This window comes from Sorex fumeus, unplaced genomic scaffold (assembly GCF_029834395.1).
Source record: "Sorex fumeus unplaced genomic scaffold, SorFum_2.1 ptg000006l, whole genome shotgun sequence".
Classification (NCBI taxonomy): Eukaryota; Metazoa; Chordata; class Mammalia; order Eulipotyphla; family Soricidae; genus Sorex; species Sorex fumeus.
Window position 1 is genome coordinate 63,579,440 of NW_026606063.1, and position 20,369 is coordinate 63,599,808.

General features: G+C 40.7%; 1 protein-coding gene and 1 long non-coding RNA gene across 2 annotated transcripts in view; both read left to right on the top strand.

Annotated features, from left to right (window-relative positions):
- LOC130037394 (collagen alpha-1(I) chain-like) overlaps nt 1–8,433 on the top strand; it is a 48,797-nt gene extending 40,364 nt beyond the window's left edge. The window contains exon 6 of the mRNA XM_056129245.1: nt 8,381–8,433. The gene's annotated coding sequence lies outside the window, so the exon portion shown is untranslated. The remainder of the gene's footprint in view (nt 1–8,380) is intronic.
- An 18-nt stretch (nt 8,434–8,451) lies between these two features.
- On the top strand, nt 8,452–15,895 carry LOC130035772 (uncharacterized). The gene is made up of 2 exons (XR_008794261.1): nt 8,452–8,564; nt 15,640–15,895. It is a non-coding gene; the product is annotated as an uncharacterized LOC130035772 (long non-coding RNA).
- The last annotated feature ends 4,474 nt before the right edge of the window (nt 15,896–20,369 follow it).

Below are 20,369 nucleotides of genomic sequence, written 5' to 3' on the forward strand. Positions count from 1 at the left end.
CCTCATGATTCCCTGAACTCTGAGCTGGGAATAGTTTGCCAGTGTGGCTCCAAAGCAATACAAGTAAAACTTAATATTTTTTTCCCTTTATTTTATTTTATTTTTTTAAAATTGTAGATTTACAATTTTTTGTGCTTTGGTTTCAATTATACAATGATCAGATACCCATCCCTCCACCAGTGCCCATCTTCCACCACCATGGATAATATCCCTCCCACCCCCATCCCCCCATCCCCCCGTCTCTGTGGCAGGGCAATCCCCTGTGTTCTCTCTCTCCTTTTGGGTGTTGTGGTCTGCAAAAGAGGCATTGAGTGGCAAACATGTTCAGTCCATAGTCTACTTTCGACATGCATCTCCCCTCCTGGGAGGATCCTCCAAACATCCTTTAAAACTTAATATTTTTTATATGACAGTTTCAGTCATATGAAAAAGTCTTCTTTGCAAAATGTTATTGTTTATTACTATGTGTGTGTGTTTGTGTCTTTTTTTGCATTACACTTGGCGATGCTCAGGAATTACTCCTGGCTCTGCACTTAGAGATCACTCATGGTAGTGCTCTGGGGACCATATACGGTGTTTGGGATCAAATCTGGGTCAGGCAAATGTATCTCTACCCACTGTACCATTGCCCTGCTGCATTGATGCATATATTTTTAAGGACGATATACTTCTATTTCATAGGACTATAGTAAGAGTGAGTTGAAGTAATTTATCTGAATGGTATTAAAACCTCCAAGACAATACACAACCAGGTTGATCAAATTTGTGACCTGGAAGGATGTGGGCTGGAGGAATTGGTACCTCAGCAGAACCCTGCACTGAGTAAGCAGGCACTGAGCTTTGTCAGAGGAGAAATGCGGGGACCTGTGGTGAACAGGTAGGAGGCCATGGCCTGGAGATTTGTTTCTTGGAGGCAGTCAATGAAAATAGAGGTTAGAGATGCACAGGCTTCAGTTCATAGTCTGAGCCAACTAGGACAGAGGAAACAAGGCCAGGGACCCATAGGAACTAAAGGGACAGAACTCAGGGGTGCTTTGTGAGTCAACCAGGACAGTGCTGTCACTATACACAGGGATGTTCTCTGACTGTGGCATACTTGTGCCTTCTAATAAGTCTGGCAGTGACCACACCTGAAAGTTGAGCATACGCCAACTGTGACAAAGTTAATGAGCACAGTCCTTTTGCTGAAGGATTGCAGGAGGTGCTTTGGATCACCACCCTTTAAGGCAGGCTCTGTCCATGGTACAGATGAGGAAACAGACCCAGTAAAACAAGAAAGGTAGAAAGACCCAGTGGTCACTGTCCACTGGCCTGGGAATGTGTTTCTCTGTTCTCAGCTTCCTGTGAGCCCACGAAAAATGGTTATTGCCAAGAGCGAGGCATTGCATATGCTCTTTCCACTATCCTTAGTGGGAGCAAAAAAAATTGTGCCAGTGACCCCTCACCCCAGAGCCCTCTACCCCTGTGTCACTGTTAGGCAGCTGAGGTTAACTCAGGTTAGCATACCAGAGAAGAGACTCCCTAATTCACTACATGACCCAAACATCCCTATCCTAGACTGAATTAGGGCTCTCTCACCCTGAGACTGGGGCGAGGCCCAAGGACATCTGTGGAATGTCCCAGTTCTTCCATCCTAATAGATGGAGAAAAAATAGAGAATGTGACTTAGGATGTTCTCCTTTTCCACAGGTTAGTCTCAGAGACCTCTGCCAACCTCTTTGTCACTGTCTTTGTCCTCACCTTTGGGGGAGTATTCAGTAAGCACTGTAACCCCTCTTATTGTCTGAGGGTCAGTGAGTGATGTGACCAGCATTTTGGGACATGACATTCCAACTTGTTTTCTCTGCAGACACCTTGGATTCTGCACTTCCTGACAGGAATGTGCGGTGGACAGTTTGGGTAACATGGTTCTCAGCAGCTGAGCAGCGGGCAGGTGGAATCAGCGGTACTTGCGTTTGCATGGAAGGAATGTGCACACACTTTGGAAATGCTCTCTCTCCAGAAAAATGGCAGCTTCTCTAAGATGTTGATGTCTGAAGTGGGCAGAAGCTTGGGTGGAGGTGGGAAATAGAGAAATGGCCCTGAGCTTGGGACTGGTCACTTGGGAGTGATGAAGAGTAAAACCCATTTTCTAGCTCTAAAACAAGATAAACAGGAGAAAATAGAATGGATATTGGTGTGGGTTAGAGGAGAATGAAGGCGTCTTACACACAAGAGAGAATGCTTTTTGCTTTTCTGTAGTCTCAATAATTTGGTGTATGGTGAGTCTCCTTTAGAAGAGAATCCCACAATTTTTACTTGTTTATTTTTATTTTTGTGGATGGGACATCCAAGAGGACATTGAATTCCTTTGTTGACTTTGTGTTAAGTTGACTCTATGCTTTAAAGGGGAAAGGGAGGAAACCTGTCAGTACCTCAAACAATGAACACTTTTAAAGTCTGTATTGGAATAAAATTTCAAAGGGTGTTCTTATTAACATTCTTTTTGTTTTATAAATGGAGCCCTGCTCATCAAATATTTATAACTAGTAGCCCAAGAAGCCAACTGGGTGCTTATTGAGACCAGGGAAATTTCCCATGTGTGCTGTGGGATGGCTAGGCAGGGAGACCTTAATTTTGTGACATGCTTTGGGGCTCGGGTGTGAGTCTTGGCATAGTTCTTCCAGCTTTCAACCTCTTTGGGTGCCACTCAGGACTCCCATGTTTCTGGTCCTTCCAGCCAGTTCCTTTGAAGTCCACAGGAGCTCTTTGAGTGGAAAACACACACAATGGGGTGTTGATGCAAATAAGATTCAGGCCTGATGTACGTGTGGGAATAAAGCTGCTTCTCACCCCAAATATTAGCAAAAACTATGTGTGATCATTAAGTAAGAGAGCCCCCTCCACCTTGAAACCCTACAAGCTCCTTACTACTGAAGCTCTAGCATCCATTTGCCCTGGAAATGACAAGCCTATTAATTACCCGAGAGCTTTAATTAAATAACAGATACAGACAGTGCTGGATTGGGACTTTGTTTTTTCCTTTCAACGCAACAATAAAATAAGTATTCTCAATTCTAGGGCAGCTGGTTAAAGGAAAAAAAGTGATAAACATTCCTATCTTTTGAAATATCACTTATCATGTGTGATGATTCAGAAAAGTATCTCTATTAGGCATTGTTAGAGATATTTTTTGGTTGGAAATCCAATGGCTGTTGGAGTATGGGCTGTAATTTGTAGACAGGTTAAGTAAATTAAATCACTCACTGTCTTATTTTTTTTTCTTCCAATGGTTTTGAAAGTTAAAGGCAATTTGCAAAGAAAATGCTCCTTTTGAATTGGTTTGTAATATCTGTTAATGATCTTTTAAAAAATCCACTTATCACAATCCTCTTCCCTAGGGAATTCCAGTGTGCTATCAGAAAAAAAGTTTTGAAGTCTGATATGTTATTAGCTACTGATTTTTTGGAAGTGAAAATCCCTAAAAAAATTTCATAAGGTATACAAGTGCTCAGGACAATCACTTGAATGAATAGTGTCTGTATTTTTCAGGCCTAAAAAGGCAACAATTGAAATGCAGGCTGCCAAATTAGAGGTGTCTTTGAATTGCCTGTCTACCTGCACTACTTATTTCACATGTATATTGAATTTTTCTATATATTTATAGACTGTTGATAAAAACCCCAGTAATGTGAGGAACAATTTGATTATGTGTTTCATGTTTACTTTTTGAAAACACAAGGTGTTACCTAAATACAGGCCTACAGGTGTCCCCATCGGGGAATGAAAACAATGGCTTATTTGAATCCCTGCTGTATCCTGATCTCAGAGCTGAGGCCACTAATGGGAGATACAACAACTAGCAGCCTCTGCGAAGGGTCAGAGTTAGATAACAGAGCAGTGAAACACAGCATGGAAGGGAAGAGCATCTCCTAACCTCCTGCCTCACAGATTTTGCTTGGGAGCAGGGGCGTCTTTGTGATGCGGTATTAGTCAGAGTGGCCGCTGCTATAAATAGCTAATCTTTTATTTTTGGGGAGGAGTTGGGTTTTACTAAAGCATTGGCTACAGGTTAATTATACATTTCATAAGAAAGCATTCCCATGTAGCTAGCTGAAATTTGTTACCTTTTAATCTTTCTTTATAGAATAAGGCTAGAAATGTATGAGCCCACAGTGGGTCCCTAATTATTGCCATTATTGTCATAATTTTATACATTAGTCCTTTAACTTTTTTCTCCTCATGCATTACTCACCTCTTACAAAACTGAAAAGGCTTAACTGAATAATCTCAGTTAGATTAATTTTTCCTCTCTTCTAGGTGAGCTGACTTATTGTCATATCTGTGATTCCTCCTACTTTCTGCCTGGTGACATCAGGAAAGCAAAAATTGAACACATTGATTTTTTTTAACACACAAACTGCATTTAACACACAAACTACTATTCTGGTAGTTTCTCTGTTTACCCAAGATAAAAGAAGTCAAGCTTTGAAATTTTGTTTGAATCCTCATAAGGATGATTGGGAAGAACTTATCCCGAAGCCAACAAATCCTCTAAACTCCATACCCCACCTTTGGGCAAGCAAGAGAATATAGCTAACTTCCCTGACAGATGCTGTGCTGGGAATTTCTGCTTCTTCCTTAACATAACTTGGTTTCTGATATTAGTGTCCCCTTCCTTCCTCTCCCTTGCCTACCCATTCCTTCCCCCCCTCCTCCCTATTTTCCCCCTCTTCCCCTCCTTTCTCCTTTTCTTCTCTTTACTTCCCTCTTCTCCACTCCCCTGTCACCCTCCCCTCCCATCTCCTCTTCCCTCTCTTCCTCTTCCCTCTCCTCCCCTCCCCTCCCTTCTCCTCCCCTCCCATTTCCTTCCTACAGCAACTATTCTTTCATGTCTGATTTTATTCTCTGAACGTTAACTTTGTGAGATATGTCTATATGACTAGGTGTTCTAATTTTTCTTGTATTCTCTTTCAGTTTATCAACAATACATAACACAGTTGGCCCATTTTACCCTAAATTGGCTTGATTTGAGTTTTCAGTATTAGGTTATTTTAGAGTATGCAACTGTAAACTTTTGGGGGGGCACATCTCTGTGTGTGCGCGTGTGTGCACATGTATATCTGCTGGGTATAGACTAAGGGGGAAATTGTTATTCTCTCTCAGGTTTTATTTTAGGCATGGTGGTTTGTAATACTGTTAATGGCAGGATTTCATGCCTGGGTTACTCCTGTCTCTGCACTCAGGAGTTATTCCTGGCAGAACTTGGGGGACCATATGGGATTCTGGGGATTGAACCCAGGTTGGTTGCATGCAAACGCCCTACCTGCTGTACTATTGCTCCAGTCCCCAGAATGAGATTTTTTTTTTTTGCTTTTTTTTCAGGTCACACCCGTCATTGCTCAGGGGCTATTTCTAGCTCTGCACTCAGGAATTACTCCTGCCCATGCTCGGGAACTTTATTGGATGCCAGGGATCAAAGCCAGGTTGGCCCTATGCAATGCAAACACCTCCCCGCTGTACTACTGCTCCAGCCCCATATTTATCTTTTCTGGTTAGTGTGAGATATTAATATACTCTTGATATATAATTTTTATTGAAATATGTATATTACAAATGTTACAAAAAGATCTATTGTTATATAAATGTTACTATTATTGTGACTAAATGTTACTAAATGTTATTATACTAAATGTTACTATTATTGTTAAATATATTCTTATATAAATGATCTATTACTCTGATCTTCACTTTTCACTCTATTTTTTTTTTTACTAAGAGGTCATGGTGTTTGTTCAGGGCATTCAGTATTTTTACCAGGAAAGTAAGGCTGGAGTAGCTTTTTAAGTGGGTGCAGTTTTGGGGTGTGGACGTGGTTACCGTGGCTTCTGGAAGTACAAGGAGGTGAGGGGAGATAGCTTATCCCGACCCTGAGAAAGCCTGGAACTTTCAGTCACAAAATTCGCATACCCATATTTTATCTTGATGAGGTCCGTCTTGAGATGATGGAGTCAGACCAAGAACATGGCGGTGCTTTTGGATTGTGAAGTAAGTGGCTGCCAGAGGCTCTGCTTGGGCTGATACCATGCTAACCCTCTTCCCTCTGATTTACCTCAGTCTATTCAACCTTGCACATGTCTGAGATTAACAGATGCTTTTGATCTCTTTTGAGACTTATTTATGGGTTTCTGAAGGTAGGCTGGTAGAAGAGTTTACATGGTGGCACGAAGTTGGTTCGTGGGGGTAACTGCCAGTGCTGTCAGGGGTATTGGGAAGTGGGGAAAGGTAACCCATCCCAACTCCAAGAAAGCGTGGAGATTTAAGTCACAAAACCCAGAATTTTCAGCAGAGTATGTCTCAGTGAGGTCTGCCCTGAGATGGTGGAGTCAGGCCGAGAGTATGGCAGCAATTTTGGATTGTGGGAGCAAGCCTCTCTGCTGGGGGCTCTACTTGGGCAGGCACCAGGCTGACCCACCCCCCTCTGATTTACCCTGGTCTGTTCAGTCTTGTGCAGGTCCGAGATTAACTGTGGGTTTTGATCTCTTACAAGATTTATTTATGGGTCTCCAGCATGGCTGATACATGAGCTTGTATAGCTGAGCTGGAGGTGGTTTGTGGGAGTGACTCCCACATAACTAACTCTTGGCTGTTTAACTTCTCAGGAAACTTGGTCCCATGTTTTTGGGGTCTGGCCAGAGACACAGCAGCAATTTTGAGGTATCAGAAAGCCTGAAGGCACCATCAACCAGGGTACTGATGCACTTGCCCTGAAGATGCAGATACAGCTTGACCTGTTGGTGGCACCATATCCCTGTATGTGTGTTTTTTTTTTAATGAACCAAAGGTTTTAATTTTAATATAGCTTAAATTACCAATGTTTTATTTTACCAATGTTTTATTTTATTATTACTATATTTTGTTTACGAGCCACATATGGTGATGCTCAGGAATTACTTCTGACTCTGTGCTCAGGGATCACTCCTGACAGTGCACAGGGGACTATATGTGGTACTGGGAATTGAACCCAGGTTGGTCACATGCAAGGCAAGTATCTACTTGTTGTATTATCTCTCTAGTCACAAAATTTTATTTTTATAGTCAGTTATCTCTGTGTTCTGTTGAAGAGAATGATGTTTACTCTAAAGCAATTAGAATATCCTCTTATACCATCTGCTTAGAAGTTTTTATTGTCAATTTACACATGTAGATCTTTAATCAACATGCCATTGATTTTTGTATAAAGCTTGAGGTTGAGATCAAATTAGTCTTTCCATAATATCCCTTATTGTCTGCTAATGGAAGAGCCACTTCCACTAATTAAAAAAAAACTTACTTTATGTAGTGTTGGGCTGGAATGATAGCTCAACGGTAGGGCGTTTGCCTTACAAGCAGCCAACATGGCCGACCCAAGTTCGATTCCTCTGCCCCTCTTGGAGAGCCCGGCAAGCTACCGAGAGTATCTCGCCTGCACGGCAGAGCCTGGCAAGCTACCCGTGACATATTCGATATGCCAAACACAGTAACAACAAATCTCATGATGGAGACGTTACTGGACCCGCTCGAGCAAATCGATGAACAATGGGAGGACCGTGACCATGACCGTATGTAATGTTAAGATCATATTATTCTGTTAGTGTGAATGTTTTTCTGAGGGGTTGCTGATGAGGATTGAACTCAGAATTTCATGCAGGTTCTCTTCCACTGAGCTGACTCCTGGTCCCATGATGGTGCTCTTAAATATTAAACCAATCCTATATTCCTAGACTACACCTAATTTGATTCCAATGTATTGCTTATTTTATTTATGCCTATAAGTGGAATTAAAAAAATAAAATGTTCAGTAGTATTCAGGTATGAAATTTACCTGCGGCTTTTTTTTAGTTATAATTTTCTAATCAGGTGTGTTATCAAAGTTTAGCTGGCTCATAAAATGAGTTTTAAGGTGTGTTCTCTACATTATGTAGAATATAAAACATTCTGTAGAAATTTAATATAGTAATTAAAAATCATGAGTAACTTTGTAACTTTGTAATTTACAGTGGTTCAATTTAAAAAAAAAGGAAAATGAAATTTGTAGTTGGTCCTTAGTCAGGGTCTGCTAAGAGGCAGAAACAAAAGAATTGTTTAGCTCCATATGAGGAGCTTTATTGTAGGAGTTGGTTCCTGTAGTTGTGGAGGCTGAGAAGTCCCATAATGATAAGCTGTCTGAAGAACTGAAAAGCTGGCGGTGTAATTTAGTCCAAGCCCAAAGGTCTGAGGAGAGGGGCCAGTGGTATAAATCTGGGTTAGAGGCTGAGGCTTTGAAACCAAGAACTATGATGTCCCCTGGCAGGAGAAGATGGATGTCCCAGCTCAGGCAGAAAGCAAACACTTAACCCGCTCTCCCCTTTTATTCCACCAGGCCCTCAATGGATTGGTTGAAGCCCACTAGCATTGGTGCGATGATTTCTACTATTACTGGTGAGATGATTCAAACACCAATCTCTCCCATGAGCTTCATCCCAGACACAGCCAGAGATAGTGTTCCATAAGCCACCTGGACTTCCATTAGTCCAGTCAAGTTGCACACAAAAGTAACTATCACAGTAAGTATTTATTGCAAATTTGTTTTCTCCAAGTTTTCTGATGATTTTAAGTTGACTGAAGGCAGGAGACTGATTTTATATGAGAAAGTAAGCAGAAATTTCATAGTCTTCTAGAAAAGAGGCAGGCAGAGCTAAGCTGGGTCAGTGTTCTGTATGCAAACTCAGCCCCCATGTGGGGCCATGGGCATCATCTTGAATGAAGCATGTACTCTCCAGTAGCTTCTCATGTCTAACAAGATATTTGGATTGATGACTAATCGCTATTGCAAGTACTTCCAGTACTATATTGAACAGTAGTGGAGAGAGTGGGCATCCTTGTCTCGTCCCTGACCTTAGGGGGAAGGGTCTCAGTTTTTCCCCATTGAGGATGATGTTTGCTGTAGGTTTGTGGTAGATGGCTTTAACTATATTGAGGAAAGTCCCCTCTATCCCCATTTTGGCAAGAGTTTTCATCATGAATGGGTGCTGGATCTTGTCAAAAGCTTTCTCTGCGTCTATTGATATGATCATATGATTTTTATCTTTTCTTTTGTTGATATGATGGATTATGTTGATTGACTTCCGAATGTTGAACCATCCTTGCATCCCTGGGATGAATCCCACTTGGTCATGATGTATGATCTTTTTGATGAGTTGTTGTATTCTATTGGCTAGTATTTTGTTGAGAATCTTCGCATCCGTGTTCATCAGGGATATTGGCCTGTAGTTTTCTTTTCTTGTGGTGTCTTTGTTTCCTTTTGGTATTAGAGAGATATGGGCTTCATAGAAGCTGTTTGGGAGAGTTTCTGTTTTTTCAATTTCCTGGAAAAGCTTGAGAAGAATTGGCAATAGGTCCTCTTTAAATGTTTGGAAAAATTCGCTAGTAAATCCGTCTGGTCCTGGGCTTTTGTTTTTGGGAAGACTTTTGATTACAGTTTCAATTTCCTTGATGTGAATAGGTCTATTCAGGTACTCTATATCTTCTTGATTCAGCTTTGGGAGATGGTAGGAATCCAGGAATTTATCCATTTCTTCCAGGTTCTCGTGTTTCGTGGCATAGAGACTTTCAAAGTAGTCTCTGATGATCTCTTGAATTTCTTTAGTTTCTGTTGTGATATCCCCATTCTTATTTCTGATTCGATTTATTAGGGTTCTCTCTCTCTGTTTCTTTGTGAGTGTTGCTAGTGGTTTATCTATCTTATTTATTTTCTCGAAGAACCAGCTCTTGGTTTCATTGATCTTTCGGATTGTTTCTTTGTTTTCCATGTTGATTTCTGCTCTAAGTTTTATGATCTCTTTCCTTCTGCCTGATTTAGGCTCTTTCTGTTGATCCTTTTCTAACGTCTTGAGCTGTGAGGTCAAATTGTTTATGTGCATCGTTTCTATTGACTTAAGATAGGCTTGCACAAGAACAAAAGCAATCGGTGCTGGCGCGGATGCGGCGAGAAAGGGACCCTCCTTCACTGCTGGTGGGAATGCCGGCTGGTCCAACCCTTTTGGAAAACAGTATGGACGACTCTCAAAAAATTAGAATTTGATCTGCCATTTGACCCAGCTATAACACTCCTGGGAATATATCCCAGAGAGGCAAAAAGGTATAGTCGAAGTGACATCTGCAATTGTTTGTTCATTGCAGCACTCTTTACAATAGCCAGAATCTGGAAAAAACCTGAGTGCCCAAGAACAGATGACTGGTTAAAGAAACTTTGGTACATTTACACAATGGAGTACTATGTAGCTGTTAGAAAAGATGAAGTCATGAAATTTACATACAAGTGGTACTACATGGAAAGTATCATGTTAAGCGAAATGAGTCAGAAAGAGCGGGATAGACACAGAAAGATTGCATTCATCTGGGGAACATAAAGCAACAAAAAGGGAGAGTAACACCCAGGAATGGCTGAGATTAGTACCAGGAATTTTGCTCCATGAATGGAAGGCCAGCCACAGGCTCTAGGTGAAAAGGAAGCTCAGATAGAGAAGAGAGCACCAAATAAAGGGTGTTGTGAGGACCCTCCCAGGGTGGGAGAATCACGCTGAAAGTAGTCTATAGACCAAACATGATTGCCACTCAATGCCTCTCTTGCAAAACACAGTACCCAAAAGAAGAGAGAGAGAACAAGGGGGAATACCCTGCCACAGAGGCAGGATGGGAGGGGGGGGGAATGAGGGTTGGGGGGGGATGCTGGGACCCGTGGGGATGGATGACGGGCACTGGTGGAGGGATGGGCACTTGATCATTGTATAACTGAAACCCAAGCACAAAATTTGTAAGCCTATAACTGTACCTCATGGTTTTTCACTAATAAAAAAAGAAAAAAAAAGATATTTGGATTGATGAATTCAGATACCACCCAGGAGATCTTAAAACCCAAACCATAGGACCAAACTTTTTTTTTGCCCCTCTTTCTTTCTTTCTTTTTTTTTTTTCCAGACGAAGCCTGATGAGACACACGGAACCAAAATTTTTGTGCCTGGGGACCAGCCTCTCTCACCATTGGTTCTCATTTTGGTTTAAAGTTTGTCTCTGTTAAAACAAGCCTGCTCATTGCAGATGATTCTCTCTTTCTCTTTCTTTTTCTCTTTCTCCTCAACTTAAAGATAGCTAAAATGAAACTGCTCTTCATTCTTCCTTATAGCATTCCTTTTTTCCTTCCTTCTTTTTTCTCCCTAAATATGCTACTTAAAAAGAAAAAAAAAACAACAGAACCTCCTTCTGAATTCCTTTTGAAGTGGGGATGTGAACCCAAATAACCAGGGGTCCCAACTTTAACTCTACACAGAACCCTCTTTTCTTTTTTCTTTTTTTTTTATGTAGGAGTACTGCTATTTATTCAGCCACTGATTAGCTGATTGAATTGAGCATGAACTCCACCTTACTTTTTTTTTCCCCATAATTTTATTTATTTATTTTTCTTCTTATATTTATTTATTGAATCGCTGTGGGAAAAGTTACAAAGCTTTCAGGTTTGTCTCGGTTATACAATGATCAAACACCTTTCCCCTCACAAGTACTCATTTTTCACCACCAAGAACCCTAATATACCCCCCTCCCAACCCTCCCAATACCTGTGAGGCAGATGATTTCTACTTAACTCTTCTCTACATTGATTCCATTCATTATTTAGACAAAAGATGCACCATTATTGTTTAGAATTCCCCTCCCCAACAATCAGAATTGCTGAAAAGGCATTGTGAAATACTTTGTTTTCTATAGCTGATTATGAGAATTATATAATGTTGTGTGGCCGTGATAGCAGCCACGCAATTTTGGATTTCTGCAAAGAGCCAGATAATTACGAGATTGGTTCCTGTGTGTCTGGTGTTATGGCTGTGCTGGAGAGCTACTTGTGGGGCGCAACTCATGACCTCAGTAAGATGTGAAGGAGAAGCTGGTACCGCCCCCTTCCCATGAGACTGCAGTTGCCCCTTCACCGCGGGCTCATACCTGGCTTTCCAATAAGCTCTGAGGCGGCAGCCTCCTTGCTGCTGGGGGGTGGGGGAAGGCAGAAGGGAGCAACACCCTTTCCCTCCTAGGGAGGCATGGTGCCGTAGTTTAATGCATGGTCCATTCATTTTTCTGCCACAAGCTGCCGGGCTCCGGACTAGGTCCTTTGCCTCTTGAGTCATGGCCGTGCCGGAGAGCCGCTTGTGGGGGGCAACTCGTGACTTTGGTAGGGCGCGAAGGACAAGCCAGTATTGCCCCCCTTCCCATGAGACTGCAGTTGCCCCCTCACCACTGGCTCATACCTGGCTTTCCAATAAGCTCTGAGGCGGCGGCCACCTTGCTGGGAACCCTCTTTTCTTGTATCACAAGTTTCCATACAAGTCTCAGCATTTTACTCAGGTCTTCAAGGCTGAAGTGTGTTTCTACATTTCAATCCCATGGCCCATGATCAATTTCCTTTGGGTTTAAAAGATAACCTATAGACTATAGACCAAACATGATTGCCACTCAATGCCTCTCTTGCAAACCACAGGACCCAAAAGGAGAGAGAGAGAACAAAAGGGAATGCCCTGCCACAGAGGCAGGGTGGGATGGGGGGACGGGGGGTGGGAGTGATGCTAGGACCCGTGGTGGTGGAGGATGGGCACTGGTGGAGGGATGGGTACTTGATCATTGTATAACTGAAACCCAAGCACAAATATTTGTAAGTCTATAACTGTACCTCATGGTGTTTCACTAATAAAAAAATAAAAAAATTAAAACAAACAAGCAAACAAAAAAGATAACCTATAAATTGGAAAGGTTTTTGGACTTATGAGAAACATTCAGGAAAAGTTTCTGATGACAGTGAGAAACTTCAGAGTCACTTTTATATCCTAATTTTGACCCCTTAGGTCACTGTTTAGAGTTTTTTAAAAAAAAGTTTCAAAGCCTAGGGCGATAGCTTAAAGGGCTGGAGCACATGTTTTGCATGATGGAGTCTCTGATTTGATTTCTGGCTCCACATGGGCCCTGAGCATTGAACTGGCAGCAGCCCTGAGCACTGTGAGATGTGACTTTGAAAACAAAATAAGATGTAAAGATCATTGTATAACTGAAACCCAAGCACAAAAATGTGTAAGTCTATAAATGTACCTCATGATGTTTCACTAATAAAAAAAATAAATAAAATAACATGTATTAAAAAAAAAAGAAAGAGTCAAAAATGTTGAATTGGGGAGATAGCTCAAAGGGATGGAGCCCAAGCTTTACATGTGGTAACCCCAGTTTGAAGGTTCTATGTTCAATGCTCTAGAAATAGCCTCTGAGAATTACTGGGTATGTCCCTCCTCTGGCCCCCCAACCTAAGAATATATTATGAGGCCAGGGAGATGATGCAAAAGACTGGGGCACATGTTTTGCTCTTCAGAACTACATGATTTTCTTTCTTTTTATTCTTTTCTTTTTTTATTTTATTGAATCACCATGAGATAGTTACAAGATTTCATGTTTGGGTTCCAATCACACAATGACCAAACAGCCATCCTTCCACCAGTGCACATTCCCCACCACCAGTCTCCCCAGTATACCCTTCTTCCCTACCTTCCCCCTGCCTCCATGGCAGGTGATATTCCCCATACTCTCTCTCTACTTTTGGGCATTATGATTTGCAATACTTACACTGAGAGGTCATCATGTTTGGTCCATTATCTATTTTCAGCACACATCTTCCATCCTGACGATTCCTCCAGCCATCATTTTCTTAGTGATCCCTTCTCTATTCCAGCTGCCTTTTCCCCTCAACTCATGAGGCAGGCTTCCAGCTATGGAGCAATCCTCCTGACCCTTGTGTATACTGCCCTTGGGTGTCAGCCTCATGTTATGTTATTCTATACTCCACAAATGAAGTACTACATGGGTTTCAGAACACCAGTGGATGTGGCACCCCATCCTAGATCTTAGATGCTGTTTCTAATACCATTTTTGTGCAGGACCTTTATGGGTGATATGAAAATCTTTAATTTCATACCACATTCCATTCCTACTTGCTGTTGTCCTAGTTCAAGGCCTTGTCACCTCTTGCCAGTCCTTTGGCATTTATGGGACACCTAGACAACCTTATAGTTCTCTGCTCAGTCATTCTTGTGCTCACTCTAAAATGGAAAACTGGCCATGTTAGTCCTTTGGCGGAAACAATTTGAGCATTCTACAACTTTGACAAGGTAAAGGCCTTGTGAGCATGGTACTTAAGTTCTCCTATAACCTGCCTCTTGCTTCCATTTCCAGTCTGCTTTCTTTCCCTGTATTGGTCTTTGACTTTGCCTTCCAAGAGCTCCATCTGTGTGCAGTTCCCACCAAATTCTGGGGTTGGTTCTTCACGTCCTGGCTTCTGTCTATGTTGATCTCTCTTCCTGGGACAAAACGTTTATGTCTTTCTCAAATGGGGTCAAGTACCTGACCCCACCCAGCTGAGCTGACTTTTTGTCTCCTTCATGGTTGGTTAGAAGGTGAACTCTCTACAGACCCAACCCAGGTCCTATTTAACTATGCACATCTATAATTTGCTGCATGCTAAGGGATGCACATGATAATGAACACTCAGAAAGGAAAGCAAAAGGAGCAATAGTGATTAGGTGGGTTTTATTTCATCTCTTTTTTGGAAGTCTGAGAATAAAATAAATAAAATGTCCAAAATATCTTGGTTAGAAAAAGGTAGGAAGACAAAAGCTATGGAAAAAGTTGCAATCTACTCTTCTGGTCTATGAATGAATTCAGTTCACATAACTAAAATTCTCTTATGGCAGATTCTGTTTTTTTTTACAGAATGAATTAGTAACAAGGATTTTCTTTAAAGATCGATTTTTCCCCCCAGAAAAACAAATTTGAACAATTTACTCTAAGAATTCAAATAAAGAAATAATCCTACTTGGCAGGCAATTTGCCCAATATCCGTCCCTCTTTCTCTTTTTAATAAAAGAGTTTACTCAGAGACGCTATCAGAAATTGTGTAAGAGATTCACAGGTTCATTAAAGTCTACTAGACATTCACTTTTACTTTGTAAAATTGGCTGTCCTCTCAAAATGGTATCACATAAAAATGGACTTTCTGGGGCTCTTAGATATGAATGGGGTTTAGTAGCACAGTGGTGCCATTCATTTTATTTGGCGCGTTTATTGCAAGTACCTTCTAAATTTGGTCTTAATTATTTTTCCTTTCACAAAAATATTTTGTGGGATCTTTTTGAATTCTGACTACTTCCTTCTTTCCCCTTAAAACAGAATCCAGGAGTGTTATTTTTGTTCTCTTCTAATTAAAATAATTGCTTGGTTCTTTTTAACTAGATTTGTGCAGTTATTAGACTAATACATGGATAGGTGCCATGGGGTGCTTGAGAAACAAAATGAAGAGTGGTCATGTAGCTTCACATGAAAAAGATTCTGTGGTGCCAAGGACCATTATTTCCTTTCAGCTGGCACTTTATAAGGGCTTTTAGTAAACCTGCCCCCCCCATACCCTTACTAAAAGACTATTAAGTGAAAGAATAGTTCTATTTTCTTTATTAGGTATACAGCGAACTCAGTACAATTTGAAGAGGGGCACTTGATCTGCTGTGCATGGTGCAAAGACATAGGGTCTTGTTTTAATCTCTGCCCTGCTTTATCTTTCAGAATAACTGCAGTTGAAAGAGAAGTCTCCACGTCTTCTCTACCAGTTGATGTTTATCAGAGGACAACAGAGGAAGAGGGGGCAGAGTGCCCCAACAGATGTGTTAATCAAGAGCACCCTGCCTCTAAAAGGAAGTGTTAAGGATAATGTTTTTGACATTAAGAGATGCCTTAAAGTTGATGTGGGAAAAGATTTGGTTAAACAAGACCCGCAGGCTGAATCTGACCTGTCTTTGTAATAAAGTTTTATTGTAACACAGTTACACCCATCATTTGTTTATGTATTGTTTGCAGCTTTTACATTATAACGTGGAGCAGTTGTGGCCTACAAAGTCTGAAAACTTTATTCTATTGCTCCTTGTAAAAAACAATTGCATGGCCCCAGACATCATCTATTCAGTTTGTTCAGTAGAAAATACCTGCTGTATGCTGAGAAATAAATTTATAGGGATTTTTAGAATGGTTTATACCTGAATAGATACTGAATAAAGGTATTTAAATTTTTTTTAAATGTTGGCTTTCAGGCCACACTTGGGGGTGCTCACCTGGTTTTAAGCTCAAGGATCACTCCTGGCAGACCTCGGGCGGGGGAGGGGGGTGGAGACCATATGAGATGCTGGGGATCGAACCCAGGTTGGCCATTCATGTCCAAAGTAAGCACTCAGGCCCCATGAATGAAGGTCTTTAGTAATGTATGTATGTTATGAAAGTATAGAGAGCAGAATTTGAGGTTAGAAGTCAGTTTGGATAAAGGTTTTGGCATTATTGAGTCAGCAGCAGTCTTTTTCCTTGCTGGCTGATTAGAGGAGCATGGTTAGAGTTCTTGTCTAGAATGCACCTTTATTGACAATTTCAGTACTTCATGGTCAACAACAGCATGTACTTTGTTGTACAGGTTGGGGTATCTTTTGTAACACCAGAGGATGATTGAGGGTGGGATAAGAGAATAAGAGTCCAGGTGTTTTCTAATCTCAACAAACTGAATCTGTGGCATAGATATTACCTATAAAAACACCCAACTTAACATTTTCTCTATCTCTAATTAGCATGTAAGGAACTTGCCCTCTTAAGGTCAAATAGGGAGACCACAGGAAAGCAGAAGCTAGGTCTCCTGGTTTTAAGTTATTGTTCTTTCCAGTTTTCCATATGCTCTTTTGCAGTGTTTCAGGAATGTTTATCATTTTAGTTCATTCATTCATTGATTCAATGCAATTATTTCACTCTTCATCATCATTTAGGAGACTGCTTTGAGAAAAGAGCTAAAGATTTTAGGGCGAGTAAATGATGATTCTATAAAGAGAAGTTGAAAAACTCTTAGCAAAATTTTGTTCTTGAATTCCTGTGACTAGAGTCCTCCAGAAGTATGTGGATTCTTCTCTTGATTTCTCTTGTGCTGCCCAAGAAATTGTTCCTTATTGTTATATTGAGAGAGAATGAAAAATGGGAAGTCATTCTGTTTCTTGAAAAACTATTCTGTCATATTTTATGCAGATTGTGTATGTCTAATAAAGAGAGATCATAAAATATTTATAGCACATGGCAACTAAAAGATGGAGCAATCTAGATTTTGGAGATTTGCAGTTAAAATTTCTACTAAGTTCAACAGACTTCACACTGGAAAAATGGTCAGATGTGAGTTATTCAATTAAATGACATATGCTGGAGCGATAGCACAGCGGTAGGGCGTTTGCCTTGCACACAGCCAGCCCGGCCGAGCCAGGTTCGATTCCTCTGCCCTTCTCAGAGAGCCCAGTAAGCTACGAGAGTATCTCACCTGCGTGGCAAAGCCTGACAAGCTACCCGTGATGTATTCGATATGCCAAACACAGTAACAACAAGTCTCAAAGAGAAGAGGAGACGTTACTGGGCCCGCTTGAGCAAATCGATGAACAACGGGAGGACAGTGTTTGTTTTTTGTTTATGTGTACAGGTGTATAAGTAGCATGGCAGTGCCATATGTGGACTTATTTTACTGTAGTGTTAAATAAAATTTTCATTCAGATTATAGTTTTACAAAGGTATGTCTTATAATTTTTGAAATGATGATTATCGGATGTACCTGGAAAAAGCAACTTCCATCTCCAAAATATTGAATTTGCCTCATTGTAGTTGAGTAGAGAAGTGAAGGTATTAGAGGTTTCTAATTATTTTTATATTTTTTAAATAGAGAGACTCGCTTGTATTGTCATTATGTTCAATATTGTTGGCTATTTGCTTTTATGAGGTTTATCTGTGAACCTAAAAGTCTTATACTTCTCTGAAACAAAGATACCAATGAAGTTACTCTTCCATTGTGTAATAGTCACCTGCAAAGACCTCTGAAAGGTGCAATAGAAAAACCCAACCTCATTGCCCAGGCCCCTCTCAGCAGCCACAATTCTACTGACTGAACTTGGAGATGGTGTTATCTGATTCTGCGATTCATCCACAGGACCATGTTACTGACATAGCCAGGATGTTTCTGTTTAAAGAAATGTAATTTGTTGCAGCACATAAAAAGCTATTTCTAACAGGTCTTACTACTGATACAAATAATACTTTCATCTGTAAGAAAATTGAAAATGTTAACTAATTTCACTTTTTTAGAGTAGAGTGAGTTTTCATCCATTTACTGTGGGAAAACCTTTTTGTTCTAATTTAAATATATTAGCAGGTATTCTACTGAAAAATTGTTACCATGCTAGATATGTTTTGTAGACAGTAAATGAATCTCTCAACTAAGTGTAAAATTCCACTGAAATAGATTGTATCTATTTCCTCAGTGTCTTAACCTATTTTTAAGTGATTAAAAATGCTCTTAAAAAAGTTTAAACCTTCAAAAATCTGTAGGAACTCTCAGGGCATTACTACTGCAAATATTGCTATCATTATTGTGGTAGTGTAACTGCCACACACTACATATTTGGTACAGTGTCACAGATATGATGAAGGCTCTTGTAATCCAGAGACTTCCTGGGATGATCCAGGTGGACCTGAAATCTATTTGTCTTTAGAAGAAGGGAAGATTTGACACACAGAAGGGGAAAGGCAGTGTAATTATAAGTAGAGAGATTGAGTGACATGGTCACATTTCCAGGACTCTTGGCATTCAACAGACGACCTAAAGAGGGGACCCCCTAACACTCAGGCCTCTAGAGGGAGCACAGTCTCTCTTGACACTTTTCGTAATAGACAGCACATTTGGGGGCCATAGATATGTAAGATAATAATAAATGTATGCTATTTTAAGCCACCAAGTTTGTTGTAATTTGTTGCAACAGTCACAAAAAAAATTAAAACAGGGTATCCTTTGGGACTATTTAATGCTTAAATCTCAGGACAGAGTCACCAAGTAGCAAGAGAGGGGAAAAGGGAAAGAATCAGAGTGCCTATTTCAACTTTGAATTCATCAAGGGATTTCCTTAAGAGACATTGATACTGTGAATGCCACAATGCCTTTATTTCTTTCTTATTTCTGGGGTGAGCATGGTTAGGCACTAATTTTTCAGATGGCTTTGATGCCTCAGGAGTAAGAGAGAAGCCTCCACCTGGAAGCAGAGAGAGTGCTCCAGGGCACACAAGAAGGATTTCTATGGGGTTGGGTTCTCCAAGGCTGAGGAGTGGAAGTTGGGCTGAAGCAAATATATGATAACACAGATCAGTGTGCCTAAGTCACTTTATAAGAAGTGCTATTCAAGGGCATCGGAAAAGACTGTTTTCCTGTGTTACTCAGAACTTGAGAGCAGGGCTGCCAGTAGGCACAGATTCTACAATCTTTTTTTAAAAATTTTTAAATTTTTTTATTAGTGAAACACCATGAGGTACAGTTGTAGATGAATTCTACAATCTTAAATGCCCACAGTGCTTAAGCTCACCACCTCTGGGAGCTGAATACCTCATCCTATGCACTGAATAATCTCTTCAGTGGAATCAAATCCTGGCTACAGCAGAGAACTTCTTGAATGGCTTTAGTTTTCCTAGTCTTTTACATTATAAAATAGTATTGCATTCACTGTCACTTTCACTGTCCTCCCGCTGCTCATCGATTTGCTCGAGCGGGCCCAGTAACGTCTCCAAGATAACTGCTCAGATATAGAGAAGACAAAACCCTGCCATTTTCAACAACATGAATCAATACAGACAGTATATAATTGTGAGACTTGTTACTGTGTTTGTAATATCTAATATGTCACGGGGAGTTTGCCAGGCTTTACCGTGTGGGCAGGATACTCTCAATAGCTTGCAGGTCTCTCCAAGAGGGGTGGAGAAATTGAACCTGGCTTAGTCGGGTTGGCCATGCCCAAGGCAAATGCCCTACCGCTGTGCTACAGCTCCAGCCCTTACATGGTTCATATGTACATTATTAATTGAATGCATGTCTCTATATGCTATTTTGAGCTTACTATTGAAAGTAGAATTTTATCTTTTACCTATAACTTTCATCCCATTTACCCAAACTCCCTTTATCTTTCTTTTTCTCAGGGCTTATGCCTGTCTCTGTTCTCAGAGATCACTCCTGGTACTAGTCAGGGGACCACATGGAGTACCAGGGATTGAACCCGGATTGTCCCTCTGCAAATGGGTGCTCAACCTGCTGTTCTATCTCTCACCCCCCCCCCCATTAGCTCCTAATGTCCACTAATTGGTCTTGTAGTCTAAGAGTTTATTTTTGTTTGATTTAGTTCATTTGTTTGTTTGAATGCAATACATTTCTCTCTATGTTGCATTGGAGTAAAATCATACGGTATTTGTAT